This window comes from Zalophus californianus, chromosome X (genome assembly GCF_009762305.2).
Source record: "Zalophus californianus isolate mZalCal1 chromosome X, mZalCal1.pri.v2, whole genome shotgun sequence".
Lineage (NCBI taxonomy): Eukaryota > Metazoa > Chordata > Mammalia > Carnivora > Otariidae > Zalophus > Zalophus californianus.
Window position 1 is genome coordinate 80,178,662 of NC_045612.1, and position 18,018 is coordinate 80,196,679.

At 39.0% G+C, this 18,018-nt stretch overlaps 2 pseudogenes across 1 annotated transcript; one reads left to right on the top strand and one right to left on the bottom strand.

Moving 5' to 3' along the window:
* Positions 1-3,481: 3,481 nt before the first annotated feature.
* LOC113931216 lies at positions 3,482-4,903 on the bottom strand (annotated as a pseudogene). The gene is made up of 2 exons (XR_003522705.2): positions 4,605-4,903; positions 3,482-4,387 (listed from the first exon to the last, which is right to left on the bottom strand). The product of XR_003522705.2 is annotated as a selenoprotein F-like (transcript).
* Positions 4,904-9,539: 4,636 nt separating this feature from the next.
* LOC113930169 lies at positions 9,540-10,470 on the top strand (annotated as a pseudogene).
* Positions 10,471-18,018: the final 7,548 nt, after the last annotated feature.

An 18,018-nucleotide genomic window follows, 5' to 3' on the forward strand; every position in this document is an offset into this window, starting at 1 on the left:
CTGATTGCAAGAACTCATAAAAGTCATCCCCTCTCATTTTTCCAGCCAATGGCTTCTCCTTGTGCATTCCCCTGTATGCTTCTCTCTCACACACATTTCTCTATGACCACAGCTCCCTCCCTTCTGCAATACCCATGGTTCATTTCTCCCCTAAACCATGTCTGCATACTTCCTACCTTCTTCAGTGTGGCTTCTTCTCACCCCTTAGCTGTTGAGTTTGATCTGCCAGTCTTCAGGTTGATTTCTGAGGTATATAGAATGCTTTGATAGTTATCTAGTTGTGTTCCAGGGAAGAGATGAACCTAGGGCCTCCTATTCCACTGCCATAGTAGCACTCAAAACTTATTATAATTAATTAGTGATATAAATCATCAAGGTTGCAGGACAAAAGTCAACATATAAAAGCACCCCAATGTTTATAGCAGTATTATTAAAATAGCCAATATATAAAAGCAGCCCAAGTGTCCATCAAGTGTCCATCAATTGATGAATGAATAAAGAATATATATATATTCTTTATACATACACACACACACACACACACACACACACACACACACACACACACACACACACACACACATATATATATGATCCTCAGTGATAAGTACAACTTCTATCATGGTGGGTATATTTTACTATCTCATTCCAGGAGCTATGGCTACTAACTACTGGGCAAACATGCTTAACCCTCCCCTCTGGAAGCCCCTAATATGGGCTGACTTGCTCTTGTCGGTGTTGAAAAATAACTCTAACTGGGTAGGAGGAACCTCCTTCCCTTTTTCCCAACCCCAGCTTAATGGCTCCTTCTGGGCTCCTGTGCCATATAATGTAAACTTGTATGCCACAATTCTTCCCATATGCGCCTCCCTGTATGATCCTCTTTGCATTACTGTCTCACCACAAATTTGGTTGCATTTTGTGCCCAAAGACACAATAAAAAACTCAACTAACGTTTATCTCTTTCGGTAGTATCTGTCATGGCAGTCAGACCCATAATAAAAGCGACTCCTCCTTCCCTCCTGAGAGAAAAGTATTATATGGACTGCATCATCAATATGGGTAACATGGGCAACATGTAGAGCTCCTAATCCCCATATTCTTTTTTTTTCATTATGTTCAATTAGCCAACATTTAGGACATCATTAGTTTTTGATGTAGTGTTCAAAGATTCATTAGTTGCATATAACTGTGCTGATAACCACACGTGCCCTCGTTAATATCTATCAATCGGTTACCCCATCCCCCCACCACCTTCCCTTCTGTAACTCTATTTGGTTCCCAGAGTCCAGAGTCTCTCATGGTTTGTCTCCCATTCTGATTTCTTCCCATTCAGGTTTCCCTCCCTTCCTCTGTGGTCCTCTGTGCTGTTCCTTATCTTCCACATATGAATGAAACCATATGATAATTGTCTTTCTCTGATTGACTTACTTCACATAGCATAATCCCTTCCAGTTCCATCCATGTCGATGCAAATGGCAAGTATTCATGCTTTGTGATGGGTGAGTAATATTCCATTATATACATGTACCACATCTTTATTCACTCACCTGTTGAAGGACATCCCGTGTCCTTCCACGCTTTGGCTATTGTGGACATTGCTGCTATGAACACTGGGGTGTATGTGCCCCTTCTTTTCACTAGATCTGTATCTTTGGGGTAAATACCTAGTAGTGCGATTGCTGGGTCATAGGGTAGCTCTATTTTTAACACCTTGAGGAATCTCCATACTGTTTTCCAGAGTGGCTGTACCAGCTTGCATTCCCACCAACAGTATAAGAGAGTTCCCCTTTCTCCACATCTTCACCAACATATGTTGTTTCCTGTCTTGTTAATTTTTGCCATTCTAACTGATGTAAGGTGGTATCTCATTGTGGTTTTGATTTGTATTTCCCTGATGACTAGTGATATTGAACATTTTTTCACGTGTCTGTAAGCCATTTGTATGTCTTCTTCAGAGAAGTGTCTGTTCATGTCTTCTGCCAATTTCTTGACTGGATTAATTGTTTTTTGGGTGTTGAGTTTGATAAGTTCTTTATAAATCTTAGATACCAGTCCTTTATCTGTAATGTCATTTGCAAATATCTACACTTAGGTTTGTTGACTGTTTCCTTTGTTGTGCAGAAGCTTTTTATCTTAATGAGGTCTCAAAAGTTCATTTTGCTTTTGTTTCTCTTGCCTTTAGAGACGTGTCTTGAAAGAAGTTGCTGTGGCTGATGTGGAAAAGGTAACTGCCTATGTTCCCCTCTAGGATTTTGATGGATTCATTTCACATTGAGATTTTTCATGCATTTTGACATTATCTTTGTGTATGGTGTGAGAGAATGGTCCAGTTTCATTTTTCTGCATGTGGCTATCCAATTTTCCCACACCATTTATTGAAGAGAATGTCCTTTTCCCATTCGATATTCTTTCTGGCTTTGTCAAAGATTAGTTGATCATAGAGTAAAGGGTCCATTTCTGGTGTCTCTATTCTGTTCCATTGATCTATGTGTCTGCTTTTGTGCCAATACCATGCTGTCTTGATGATGACAGCTTTGTAATATAGCTTGAAGTCAGGCATCATGATGCTCTCAGCTGTGGTTTTCATTTTCAACAATCCCCTGGCGATTCAGGGTCTTTTCTAGTTCCATACAAATTTTAGGATTGTTTGTTCCAGCTCTGTGAAAAAAATGTAGATGGTATTTTGATAGGGATCACATTGAAAGTGTAGATTGCACAGCATAGACATTTTCACAATATTTATTCTTTCAATCCATGATCATGGAACATTTTTCCATCAGTTTGTGTCTTCCTCCATTTCTTTCATAAGTGTTCTGTAGTTTCTAGAGTATAGATCCTTTACCTCTTTGATTAGGTTTATTCCCAGGTATCTTATAGTTTTGGTGTTATTGTAAATGGAATCAATTCCTTATTACCACATGCTTCAGTCACATTGTTAGCGTACAGAAATCCAACTGATTTCTGTGCATTGATTTTGTATCCTGCCACATTGCTTAATTTCTGTATGAGTTCTAGAAATTTGGGGGTGGAGTCTTTTGTGTTTTCATCTGCAAAGAGAGAGAGTTTGACTTCTTCTGCCAATTTGAATGCCTTTTATTTATTTTTGTTGTCTCGCTGAGGCTAGGACTTATAGTGCTATGTTGAACAATAATGGTGAGAGTGGGCATCCCTGTCATGTTCATAACCTTAAGGGGAAAGCTCACAGGTTTTCTCCATTGAAAATGATATTTGCTGTGGGCTTTTCATAGATGGTTTTTATGATATTGAGGTATGTTTCCTCTATCCCTATATTTTGAAGAGTTTCAATCAGGAAATGATGCTTTATTTTGTGAAATGTTTTTTCTCCATCCATTGAGAGGATAATATGGTTCTTGTCTCTTCTTTTGTCAATGTGCTCTATCACGTTGATTGATTTGTGAATGTTGAACCACCCTTGCATCCCAGGAATAAACCCCACCTGGTCGTGGTGAATAATCCTTTTTTTTTTGAAACTTTATTTATATTTTGGTCTTAAATGATCATTTTTTATTTTTCTGTGAGAGCGTGAAGCACAAAAATTTGCTAAATATCAGAACCACACAAATCCTCCTGAAGGTTTTCTGTGTAGTCTTCATTAATGCAAATCTCTGAATGTTTCATTCTTACTGTAGATCTTGAATCTGTTTTACAATAATGAAGCCATAAAGTTTTAATGCAACATTATGAACTATAACATTTCTATTAAAAGGAAAGCTGGGAAAACAAGAAGCAGGCAATCTGTTGAGGCTCAGTGGCTCTTACTTGCTTTGTGGTTTTTGCTGTTGCTTTCAAAGAGCACACAGCACATGCATGAGTCACAGTAGGCATCTCCCTTATCACCTGCCTTACTCTAAACATCTGCTCTTCCTAAAACTGGACCAATTATTACAAACTATCATTTGCATAATTAGCCAACTATTACAAAGCATTTCGTTAGTGGTATCAACAAATATGGAAGGATGGATATTTATGAAAACTGGGTTCTGTTAAGCTTGCCAACTCCTCAGATACCATGGGTTGTGCTGCCACTTCAACTGTTAATGAGCTGTTTAATGCCTACAGAAAGAATGATCAAAGGAAGGAGGCAAAACTCTAAAATATTCTCTAGGTACTGTAATATTTCTTTTGATAAAGTAACAAAAGGATAGGACAAAATTGAAGCAAGATTTATATGCATTCCAACTTTTCACTCAGGAATTCTTCTACACTGTCTGTGTTCCATTTGAGGATGCTTAATTCTTCAGCAATGTTCCCGTTGTCATCCAAAAGCTTTAATACAGGATCTGAACCATGAACATACTTGATTTGTAGTCCTCTGAATAGTTTGGGTTTATCACTCCTGACAAAAGCTTGGACTTGAGGGAACCTCCCCAATTTTCTTTTTTTAATTCTTTTTTTTAAATATTTTATTTATTTATTCATGAGAGACAGAGGGAGGGGGGAGAGAGAGAGAGAGAAGCAGAGGGAGAAGCAGGCTCCCAAGGAGCAGGGAGCCCGATGCAGGACTCGATCCCAGGACCCTGGGATCATGACCTGAGCCGAAGGCAGATGCTTAACCATCTGAGCCACCCAGGCGCCCGAACCTCCCCAGTTTTCATCCGCAAACTTCAAGAATAGCACCTGCATAGAGCTTTTTTGTTTCAAATTGTGCTTCTTCCTGACAGCATCCTCTACAGTCAGGATCGAGCTGAAGCAGGTTAAACTGTCCAAGAAGATCCCAAGAGCTGCAGAGCAAGTTGCTGGAGAAGCCTATCTCTCTGCAAGCCTCTGATGAAAACTCTGCCCCAAATGCAGACACCATTTGAAGTACAGCAGCCAAGAGCAATTGTAGCCCAAACGCCGGTGGGAGCAATCCACTCAACCCAGCCACCATCGCTACCATCTTTCATAGGTTTCCGACTCGTGAATAATCCTTTTAATGTACTGTTGGATCCTATTGGCTAGGTTCTTGTTGAGTATTTTGGCATCCATGTTCATCAGGGATATTGGTCCATAATTCTCCTTCTTGATGGGGTCTTTATCTGGTTTTGAGATCAGGGTAATGCTGGCCTCATAGAACGAGTTTGGAAATTTTCCTTCCATTTCTTCTTCTTCTTTTTTTTTTTTTTTTTTTTTTTTTTTTGAAACAGCTTCAGTAGAATAGATATGATTTCTTCTTGAAATGTTTGGTAGAATACCCCTGGGAAGACATCTGGCCCTGGACTCTTGTTTTATGGGAGGTTTTTGATTACTGTTTCAATTTCTTTCTTGGCTATTGGTTTGTTCAGATTGTCTATTTCTTCCTGTTTCAGGCTTGGTAGTTTATAAGTGTCCAGGAATTCATCCATATTTTCCAGATTGCCTAGTTTGTTGGCATATAGCTGCTCATAATAATTTCTAACAATTGCCTCTATTTCCTTGGTATTGGTCATGATCTCTCCCCTTACATTCATGATTTTATTGATTTGTATCCTTTCTCTTTTCTTTTGGTTAACTCTGGCCAGAGGTATATCGATCTTGTTAATTCTTTCAAAGAACCAGATTCTGCTTTCATTGATTTGTTTTACTGTTCTTCTAGTTTCTATTTCTTTGATTTCTGCTCTAATCTTTATTATTTCTCTTCTCCTGCTTGGCTTAGGCTTTATTTGCTGTTCTTTTTCCAGCTCCTTTAAGTGTGAAGTTAGCTTGTGCACTGGGGATTTTTCTAATTTTTTTCAGAGAGGCTGGATGGCTATGTACTTCCATTTAAGGACTGTCTTTGCAGTATCCCATAAGTTCTGAACCGATGTGTTTTCGTTCTCATTGGTTTCCATGATTTGGTTAAGTTCTTTAATTTCCTGGTTGATCCATTCATTTTTTTTTTTTTTTAGCAGGTTGCTTTTTAACCTCCAAGTGTTTGAGTTCCTTCCAAGTTTTTCCTTGTGGTTTGAGTTTCAGTTTCAAAGCACTGAAAATATGCAGGAAACAATCACAATCTTTTGGTATCAGCTGAGACATGATATGTGACACAGTATGTGATCTATTCTGGAGAAAGTTCCCTGTGCACTTGAGAAGAATGAGTATTCTATTGTTTTAGAATGGAATATTCTGTATAAATCTACAAAGTCCCTCTGATCCAATATCTCATTCAAAGCTCTTGTTTCTTTGGTGATCTTGTGCTGAGATGATCTATGTATTGCTGTGAGTGGAGTGTTGAAGTCTCCTACTATTAATGTATATTATCAGTATGATTCTTTATTTTCATTATTATTTGGTTTGTGTAGATTTCTGCTCCCATGTTGGGGGCATAGATATTTACAATTGTTAGATTTTCTTGTTGGATAGACTCTTTAATTATGATATAGTGTCCCTCTACATCTCTTACCACAGTCTTTGGTTTAAAATCCAATTTGTCTGATATGAGAATTGCTACCTCAGCTTTCTTTTGAGGTCCATTGGCATGGTAAATGATTCTCCATCCCCTCACTTTCAGTCTGGAGGTACCTTTAGGTTTAAAACGAGTCTCTTGTAGACAGAATATGGATGGGTTCTAATTTTTTATCCAATCTGAAACCCTGTGTCTTTTGATGGGAGCATTCAGCCCATTTACACTGAAAGTAACTATTGAAAGATATGAATTTAGTCCCATCATATTACCTATAAAGTTCCTGTTCCTACAGATTGCCTCTGTTAAATTCTGGTCTATATTAATCCTGGGGTCTTTCTTCGTTTATAGAATCCTCCTTAATATTTGTTGCAGGTCCCATATTCTTTCAGTTTCTGCCAGTCCTGGAAGCTCTTTATCTCTCTGTTCTGAATGACAGCTTTGCTGGATAACGTATTCTTGGCTGCATGTTCTTCTCATTTAGTACCTTGAATATGTCTTGCTAGCCCTTTCTGGCTTGCCAGGTCTCACTGGATAGGTCTGATATTATTCTCATATTCCTCCCTCCATACGTAAGAAATCTCTTCCCCCTAGCTGCTCTCAGGATAGCTTCCTTGGCTCTCAGATTTGCAAGCTTCACTATTATATGTCGGGGTGTTGATCTATTTTTATTGATTTTGGGAGGGGCCCTATCTGCCTCTTGGATATGAATTTGGTGAGTTCTCAGCTATGATTTGTTCAAATATACCTTCTAGTCCTCTCTCTCTCCCCACCCCTCCAGGATCCCAATAATTCTGACATTGGAGCGTTTCATGGCATCATTGATCTCTCTAAGTCTATTTTCATGGGCTACTAACTACCTATCCCTATCTTCCTCAGCTTTCTTCCTTTCTATCAGCTTATCTTCTAGGTCACTAATAAATTAGTGATCTAACAGCCATTTGCCCTGGCTGTTAGATTATCCAGTTTAGACTGCCTCTCATTCATAGCATTTTTAAGTTCGGCCTGAATAGATCTCATTTAGGATGGAATATTCTGTATTCCAAGCCAAGATGATCCAAAACATTAAATAAAAGGAAAAAAGAAAAGAAAGAAAGAAAAAAAAAAAAACAAGAAGGGGGCGGGGAGAGAGATTATAATCTCTCAGGGTGGACAAAGCAGGGTGATCTGCATGTTCCTGCCTGATTTTTGATCTGTGTGTTAGAAGAAACTATATCCCAAATTTGCAAGGAAATCAGAACTTGACAGATAGATAGATAGATGATAGATGGTAGAGATATAGAGATAGCTATCAAGATAAAATTGAATACAGTGAAAAACGGGCTAGTATGGAGCATAAATCTATAAAACATATATGTGAAAAACATGAAAGTTAAGAAAGGACTTAAAAACATAGGTTGGGAAATAAGAACCTATTTGAAATGGGAACAAGTTTAAAGAAAAAGAAAGAATAAGAAAAGAAACTAGAAAAGAAACTAAAAAAGAAATGTAAAATTTTAGCCTGAAGTATAAACAGGTCATGAGGGAACACCTGGTACTCATTATATTATTTTCCCCTGGCACTGGAGTTTTACAGTCCTGCGGGAAATAAGCTTATCATTCACCAGTTCTTCCAGTCTGTCTTCTGGGGGAGGGGCCTTCCTCTAGGCTTCTAAGGCATCTTTGCCTGGGTGCAGTGGCCCCGCCCCTTGTCAGGGGGATGGGCTTCATGTGAGCTGGTTGGCTGCTTGGCTTTTGTTCCCTGGCATCTTTCTGCTTCTCTTTAGAGGGTCAGAGCAAATATGGCCATTCAAGAATCTCTGGCCCAGGGCCGCAATGTCGTGGTCTCCCCCTCCCCCACAACAAATCCTCCAGATCAATCCGTCTCTACTTCTGTGTGTAACAGACTCCACAGACTCTCGCAATTCATTCTCACCACACCTCTACTGGGACCTGCAAGCGTCTCTGTGCTTTGTGACTTTGCAATTGCTAGTGGCAATTTTGCCACTGCAAAATTGAAGTGACAGCACTTCCCCAAGCAGGAGACACCCGAGACCTGTACCTGGCACAAGTACAGTGAGACCACCTATTTACAAAGAATAAAAAAGGGGGAAATGTGAGAATTTGTAATGCCAGCTAAATAAGATTTAATAAATATATTATTATTTTTTATCTCACCACGTCTCTGTGGGTGAGATAAATTGAAAAGTAAAGAAGGAGTGTGCAGAATACTGGGCCTCTTTTGCAGTTTCTGGCTTGAAAACAGCTGGATCCTTGTTGCAGCTCAGTGCACTCATCTGGGGAGTAGGTGCTTAGGAGAAACATTTATCTTTGGTGGTCATGTACCCCCTGCCTGCATGCATGTCACAAGCATAGCTTGTTATAATCACAAGATACTTCCTATGTCACTGTCCTGATTATTAAACTCACACTCCTTTTTGTTTTTCTTATTCCTTTGATGTATTGATAACGTTCACAATAAAAGTGGAGGCAGAGCTTGGCTCTGGACCTTCTACCACTAGAGCGTCTGGTCCCCATGCCCTCCCCCTTCTCCTACTAAAGTCTGGGGTAATCTTTCATTCATCACCTTGGGTTTTGCTGGCCAAACACAACAACTAAAGGTAAAGAGGCCACATCAAAGAAGGTAAGAAGTATGGAGAGATGGTTTAGGGAAGAAACATTTCAAGTATTGCAGAGTGGAGGGAGCCATTGTCAGGGAGTAGGGCAAGAGAGAGAGAGGAGTATACAGGAGAACACACAAAGAAAACATTTCTTCAAAGTCATTGGCTTGGAAAACAAGGGGGGCTGAATTTCATGGGTTCTTGCAAACAGCAGGGCTTAAAGCCTAGACTTTTAAGAGTCAGCAGACTTAGATGAGTTAGAGCCTGGAGGCACTGCACTGCTCCTGAGGAGAAGGCAAGCAAACAACCTGGAAGCAGAGAGGATGGAAACGGAGATCTGAAGAATGCCTGGGCATATAGTAGGGAGATAATTCACTGTTCTTGGAGTATGACCTTGAGAACAGCTTTAATGGAGATGCCTCACTAGCAATAAAGGAGCTGGCTGAGAGTGGAGGGCATGAGAGTAAACTGCAGAGGGTCGCCAGCTGGTTCCAGTCGTCATTGTCGGAGTTGTTCTGTTGTGCCGAAGGGCTCTACGAGATTGGGGCCTGATCGCTGCCTTGTAGGCTGGTGCAATGGCGCTTTTCCGCGGCCTGTGGAGTGTGCTGAGAGCCCTGGGAAGTCCAGAGTGGACCTCTAAGCGGGCTGTGGAAGTCGACTTCTCTCTCCTTTCAGTTTTGCGTATGTACTGAGATGTTTTTCATCCACCGCGAATAGTAACCCAAAGAAACCTCTGACTTAATACAATCGATTTTCTAAAGAACAGCTACCCATATTTAAAGCTCAAAACCCAGATGCAAAAAATTCAGAATTAGAAAAATCACCCAGCTATGGAGGGAACTTCCTGATTCAGAGAAAAAAAAAATATATGAAGATGCTTATAGGGCAGACTGGCAGGCATACAAAGAAAAGATAAACAGAATTCAAGAAGAGTTAACTCCAAGTCAGATCGTATCTTTGGAAAAAGAAATCCTGCAAAAACATTTAAAAAAAGCATTAATTAAAAAAAAGAGAGAGAGAGCGTTAACAACGCTTGGAAAACTGAAAAGACCTCGCTCAGCTTATAACATTTTTTTTTAAGATTTTATTTGTGAGATAAAGAATGAGAGACAGAGAGCATGAGAGGGAGGAGGATCAGAGGGAGAAGCAGACTCCCCGCCGAGCAGGGAGCCCGATGTGGGACTCAATCCCAGGACTCCAGGATCATGACCTGAGCCGAAGGTAGTCGCCCAACCAACTGAGCCACCCAGGCGCCCTATAACATTTTTATACCTGAAAGTTTCCTGGAAACTAAGGATGGTACATCACAGGTAAAGCTGAAGACTATAAATGAAAACTGGAAAAATCTCTCTAATTCTCAAAAGCAAGTATATATTCAACTTGCTAATGATGATAAAATTCGTTATGAAATGAAATCATGGGAAGAACAAAGGGTGGAAGTTGGACGAAATGATCTATGTCGCACAGTAAAGCACCAAGGAAAAGATGCACACTGAGGAGTATTAAAATAGAAGATTGAGTTATGTTCATAATGGATAGGCACAAGAAACCAATTAGGTCTCAATATCTGAAGCTATTAAAAATTGGAAAGGATAAACTTGGTGAACATTTTATATTTAATTCCTTTTTCTTTAGTCCATGGACTTCTGCCATTTCAATACATTTTGTATTAGTATCTTGCTTTGGAAAACCCAAACAGATAAAAAGTTCATGCGAAATTTATTTTGTATTAAAAAACTACTGAGGATCAAAATAATCCATGAAATGCAGCAGTGAATCATTTTAACTTTAAAAAAGGTAAATGAGACTGTGAAGTTTTTTTTATACTTGATGAATGGAAAGAGTGTTCTTGTTTCCATATATATATATATATATATATATATATATATATATATATATATATATGCAGGAGTTTCATATTCAAAACTGTCCCAAACTGGAGAAGTCATAGTGTTCTATGATATAATTGTACATTTTAGAAGAGCACCCATAACTCATCTAGGTAAATTCCAATTCCTAGGAATAATTCATATGTTCAGAGTTGATAGCTGTACACGCAAGGAATTGCTGATTTCAGTAGCAGTTTTTGATAAAATTGCTGATTTCAGTAGCAGTTTTTGATGGAGATATTTATAAAATATTTCTTCATTGCCTTTTTGCCAAAGTAAAAACAAAGAAATTATGTACCAAATCTATGCATATTGTTTTATAATACATAGAAAAAATTTTAAATGTTTCCTAATTATATGTTTTAAGGTGAAACATTCATTTTGCAGACTTTCTTTTCTTTTTTATTGTTATGTTGATCACCATACATTACATCATTAGTTTTTGATATAGTGTTCCATGATTCATTGTTTGCGTATAATAGCAAGTGCTCCATTCAGTACATGCCCTCTTTAATACCCATCACCAGGCTAACCCATCCCCGTACCCCCCTCCCCTCTACAACCCTCAATTTGTTTCTCAGAGTCCATAGTCTCTCATGATTCGTCTCCCCTTCCCATTTTGCCACCTTCATATGTCCCTTCCTGCTATCTTCTTTTTTTTTTTAAACATATAATGTCATACTAGTTTCAGAGATACAGGTCTATGATTCAACATCTTACACAATTCACAATGCTCACCATAGCACATAACCTCCCCAGTGTCTATCACCCAGCCACCCTATCCCTCCCAAACCCCACCACTCCAGCAACCTTCAGTTTGTTTCCTGAGATTAAGAATTGCTCGTATCAGTGAGATCATATGATACATGTCTTCCGCTGATTGACTTATTTCGCTCAGCATAATACCTTCCAGTTCCATCCACATCTTTGCAAATGGCAAGATTTCATCCATTTTGATGGCTGCATAATATTCCATTGTATATATATATCACATCTTCTTTATCCATTCATCTCTCAGTGGACATCTTGACTCTTTCCACAGTTTGGTTATTGTGGATGTTGCTGCTATAAACATCGGGGTACACGTACCACTTCGGATCCCTACATTTGTATCTTTAGGGTAAATACGCAGTAGTGTAATTGCTCGGTCATATAGAATCTCTAGCTTCAACGTTTTGAGGAACCTCCATACTCTTTTCCAGAGTGGCTGCACCAGCTTGCATTCCCACCAACAGTGTAGGAAGGCTCCCCTTTTTCTCCATCCCTGCCAAAATCTGTCGTTTCCTGACTTGTTAATTTTAGACAATCTGACTGATGTGAGGTGATATCTCATTGAGGTTTTGATTTCGATTTCCCTGATGCCAAGGAATCATGAGCACTTTTTCATGTGTCTGTTGGCCATTTGGATGTCTTCCTTGGAAAAATGTCTGTTCATGTCTGCCCATTTCTTGATTGGACCACATGTTCTTTGGGTGTAGAATTTAAGAAGTTCTTTATATTTTGGATATTAGCCCTTTAATTGATATCTCAATTCCAAATGTCTTCTCCCATTCTCTCAGCTGTCTTTTGCTTTTGTTGAGTGTTTCTTTTGCTGTGCAAAAGCTTTTTATCTTGATGAGGTCCCAATAGTTCATTTTTGCCCTTGCTTACCTTGCCTTTGGCGATGTTTCTAGGAAGAAGTTGCTGCGTCTGAGGTCGAAGAGGTTGCTGCCTGTGTTCTCCTTTAGGATGTTGATGGACTCCTGTCTCACATTTAGGGCTTTCAAATATTTTGAGTCTATTTTTGTGTGTGGTGTAAGGAAATGGACCAGTTTAATTCTTCTGCATGTGGCTGTCCAATTTTCCCAACACCATTTGTTGAAGAGACTATCTTTTTTCCATTGGACATTGTTTCCTCTTTGTTGAAGGTGAGTTGACCATAGATTGAGAGTCCATTTCTGGGCTCTCTATTCTGTTCCATTGATCTATGTGTCTGTTTTTGTGCCAGTACCATACTGTCTAGATGATGACAGCTTTGTAATAGAGCTTGAAGCCCGGAATTGTGATGCCACCAGCTTTGCTTTTCTTCTTCAACATTCCGCTGGCTATTCAGGATCTTTTCTGGTTCCGTACAAATTTTAGGATTATTTATGCCATTTCTTTGAAAAAACTTGATGGTATTTTGATAGGGATTGCTTTAATGTGTAGATTGCACTAGGTAGCATTGACATCTTCACAGTATTTGTTCTTCCAATCCATGAGCATGGAAAGTTTTTCCATTTCTTTGTGTCTTCCTCAATTTCTTTCATGAGTATTTTATAGTTTTCTGAGTACAGATTCTTTGCCGCTTTGGTTAGATTTATTCCTATGTATCTTATGGTTTTGGGTGCAATTATAAATGGGATCAACTCCTTAATTTTCTTTCTTCTGTCTTGTTGTTGGTGTATAGGAATGTGACTGATTTCTGTGCATTGAGTTTATATCCTGCCAATTTACTGAATTCCTGTATGAGTTCTCTTAGTTTTGGGGTGGAGTCGTTTCAGTTTTCCACATAAAGTATCATATCATCTGCAAAGAATGAGAGTTTTACTACTTCTTTGACAATTCGGATGCCTTTTATTTGTTTTTGTTGTCTGATTGCTGTGGCTGGGACTTCTAATACTAGTTGAATAGCAGTGGTGATAGTGGACATCCCTGCCATGTTCCTGATGTTAGGGGGAAAGCTCTCAGTTTGTCCCCATTAAGAATGATATTCGCTGAGGGTTTTTCATAGATGGCCTTTATGATATTGAGGTATGTGCCCTCTATGCCTATACTCTGAAGAGTTTGGATCAGGAAAGGATGCTGTACTTTGTCAAATGCTTTTTCTGCAACTATTGAGAGGATCATATGGTTCTTGTTCTTTCTATTATAAATGTATTGCATCACATTGATTGATTTGTGGATCTTGAACCAACCTTGCAGACCAGGAATAAATCCCACTTAGTCATGGTGAATAATCCTTTTAATATACTGTTGGATCCTATTGGCTAGTATTTTGGTGAGAATTTTTGAATCCATGTTCATCAAGGATATTAGTATGTAATTCTCCTTTTGATGGGGTCTTTGTCTGGTTTAGGGATCAAGGTAATGGTGGCCTCATAGTCCATTTCTATCTTTGAAACAGTTTCAGAAGAATAGGTATTAATTCTTCTATAAATGATTGGTAGAATTTCCCCTGGGAAGCCATCTGGCCCTGGGCTTTTGTTTTTTGTTCAATTTCATTAGTGGTTATAGGTCTGTATTTCTTCCTGATACAGTTTTGGTAGTTGATACATCTCTAGGAATGCATCCATTTCTTCCAGATTATCTAATTTGCTGGCATAGAGTTGCTCATAGTATGTTCTTATAATTGTATTTCTTTGGTGTTGTGATCTCCCCTCTTTCATTCATGATTTTATTTATCTGGGTCATTTCTGTTTTCTTTTCGATACGTCTGCCCAGGGGTTTATCAATCTTGTTAATTCTTTCAAAGAACCAGCTCCTAGTTTCCCTGATCCGTTCTACTGTTCTTTTGGTTTCTATTTCATTGATTTCTGCTCTGATCTTAATTATTTCTCTTCCCCTCCTGGGTTTAGGCTTTATTTGCTCTTCTTTCTCCAGCTCCTTTAGGTATAGGGTTAGGTTGTGTATTTGAGACCTTTCTTGTTTCTTGAGAAAGGCTTGTATTGCTATATACTTTACTCTTAGGACTGCCTTTGCTGCACCTGAAAGATTTTGAAGAGTTGTGTTTTCATTTTCATTTGTTTCCATGAATTTTTTAAATTCTTCTTTAATTTCCTGGTGGACCCATTCATTCTTTAGTAAGATGCTCTTTAGCCTACATGTATTTGAGTTCTTTCCAATTTTCTTCCTGTGATTAAGTTCTAGGTTCAAAACGTTGTCGTCTGAAAATATGCAGGGAATGATCCCAATCTTTTGGTACCATTTGAGACCTGATTTGTGACGTAGGAAGTGATTCTTCTGGAGAATGTTCCATGGGCACTAGAGAAGAATGTGTAATCTGTTGCTTTGGGATGGAATGTTCTGAATATATCTCTGAGGTCCATTTGGTCCAGTGTGTCATAAAGTCTTTATTTCCTTGTTGATCTTTGCTTAGATGATCAGTCCATTTCAGTGAGGGGGTTGTTAAAGTCCTCCACTATTATTGTATTGTTGTCAATGTGTTTCTTTGCTTTTCTTATTAATTGGCTTATATAATTGGCTGCTCCCATGTTAGGGGCATAGATATTTACAATTGTTAGATCTTCTACTTGGACAGACCATTTAAATAAGATATAGTGTCCTTCCTCATCTCTTATTATAGTCTTTGGTTTAAAATCTAATTTGTCTCATCTAAGGATTGCCACTTCAGCTTTCTTTTGGTGTCCAATAACATGGTAAATTGTTTTCTATCTCCTCACTTTCAATCCGGGGGCGTCTTTGGTTCTAAAATGAGTCTCTTGCAGACAGCATATCGATGGGTTTTGTTTTTTTATCCAATCTGATAGCCTGTGTCTTTTGATTGGGACATTTAGCTCATTTACATTTAGGGTCACTATTGAAAGATATGAATTTAGTGCCATTGTATTGCCTGTAAGGTGACTGTTACCGTATATTGTCTGTGTTCCTTTCTGATCTATGTTACTTTTAGGCTCTCTCTTTGCTTAGAGGACCCCTTTCAATATTTCTTGTAGGGCTGGTTTTGTGTTTGCAAATTCCTTTAGTTTTTGTTTTTCCTGGAAGCTTTTTATCTCTCCTTCTATTTTCAATGACAGCCTAGCTGGATATAGTATTCTTGGCTGCATATTTTTCTCATTTAGTGCTCTGAATCTATCATGCCAGTCCTTTCTGGCCTGCCAGGTCTCTGTGGATAGGTCTTTTGCCAATCTAATATTTCTACCATTGAAAGTTACTGATCTCTTCTCCCGAGCTTCTTTAAGGATTTTCTCATTGTCTCTGAGACTCGTAAGTTTTACTATTAGATGTTGGGGTGTTGACCTGTTTTTATTGATTTTGAGAGGGGTTCTCTGTGCCTCCTGGATTTTGGTGCCTGTTCCCTTCCCCACAATAGGGAAGTTCTCTGCTATAATTTGCTCCAATATACCTTCTGCCCCTCTCTCTCTTTCTTCTTCTTCTGGGATCCCAATTATTCTAATATTGTTTCATCTTATGGTATCACTAAACTCTCTAATTCTGCCCTCGTGATCCAGTAGTTGTTTATCCATATTTTTCTCAGATTCTTTATTTTCCATCATTTGGTCTTCTATATCACTAATTTTCTCTTCTGCCTCATTTATCCTAACAGTTAGAGTCTCCATTTTTTATTGCACCTCATTAATAGCCTTTTTTATTTCAACGTGGTTGGATTTTAGTTCCTTTATTTCTCCAGAAAGGGTTTCTCTAATATCTTCCATGCTTTTTTCAAGCCCAGCTAGTATCTTTAAAATCGTCATTCTGAACCCTAGTTCCAACATCTTACTAATGTCCGTATTGATTAGGTCCCTGGCAGTCGGTACTGCCTCTTGTTCTTTTTTTTTTTTTTTTGAGGTGATTTTTTTCTGTCTTGTCATTTTGTCTAGAGGAAAATAGATGAATGACAGAACAAAATGCTAACAGGGTAACAATGACCCCAGAAAAATATACACTAAACAAATCAGAAGAGACCTGAAACCGGGGAAAAGAAAGGGAAAGGAAAAAAAAAGAAAGAAAGAAAAGAAAACGATAAAAAACAAACAACAAAAAAACAGAATATGATCAAATACAATCAAGCTGGTGCATAGATCAGTGCCACACACTAGATTTTGGGTGTATTGTGGTCTGATAGAAGAAAGGTCCTTCCAAAATTTTAAAGAAAGAAAAGCTTATATAATGTACAAAAATAAGGGTAAATACGGTGAAGGGATGGAATATGACTGTACAGTAGAAAATTATAAAAGATTTTATAAAAGGAACTCATAAAATAAAAAGTTGGTTGAAAAAAAAGAAAAGGATTTAAAAAAAAGGGAGGGAGAGAATGTGATCAGGCAGGAGACTAGAACAAAGCCATATACTAGAGATTTAGGGTATATTTTGGTCAGTTAGAAGAAACTGTATCCCAAAATTTTAAAGAGAGAACAACTTATATATATACCAAAAATAAGTTTAACTACTATGAAGGGATAGAATATGACTCTAAAAATGAAAAATAAAAAAGATTTTTTAAAAAAGGGATTGATAATATGTTGGCTGAAAAAGGGAAAAAGAAAAATTGAAGAAAAAAAAAGAAAAACATAAAAAGGAAATTAAAAAATTAACCTTGAAAGACTAAAGGATCATGGGGGAAAAGCCATGAATTTTATGTGCAGTATTCCCCTAGTACTGGCATTCTGCCATTCTCATTGATCAGTAAACTTGGTCTTGGATGGCTGTTCTTGCTGATCTTCTTGGGGAGGGGACTGTTGCAGTGCTTCTCACATGTCTTTTCCCGAGGCGGAATTGCCCTACCCTTGCTGGGGCCAGGCTAAGTAAGTAATCTCTGGTTTGCTCTTGGGAGCTTTTGTTTCCTGCAAGATTTCTGTACAGCTTTGGAGGACGAGAGTGAAAATGGTGGTCTCCCAATCTCTGCCCCTGAGGAGCCAAGAACTCAGGGCCCCAATCCTCAGTGAACCCCCAGAGAAAAGCAGTCAATCACTCCCGTCTCACCGGTCTCTGGCCACACTCCGTGCTCACCTAGCCTGTGACCAAGCGTTTCTATCTCTGGCACACGACCTCGTTTGGAGTCTCCAAACCGAGCAGATTCCTGCAGTGTGCTCCTGCACAATTCCTCCTAGGGGAGGAAGGGGTGTCTCCCCCAATCTGCCACTTGTTGGGACCCTGCTGGAAGAGCAATGGCCCAAATAAGCTGCCGATCATGGTTTATGGCAACCCCGAGCTGAGAGTCCATTCCTCGGCTCCGTCCTTGCAGCCGGCCTCCCTGCTCCTATACCTGGGAGCTCTGACACACTCAGGCACCCCTGGTCTTCCTGTGACCATGAGAGTACTGAGACCACACTGTCCCAGCAAGGGTTCCACCCCTTGCTTAGCCACTGGAGCGACATACCTCAGCAGAGTCGACTTCTAAATTTTCCGATTTTGTGCTCTGCTGCTCTAACACTTGTCAGTAGCAGCTGACAGAGGCCCCCTCCCC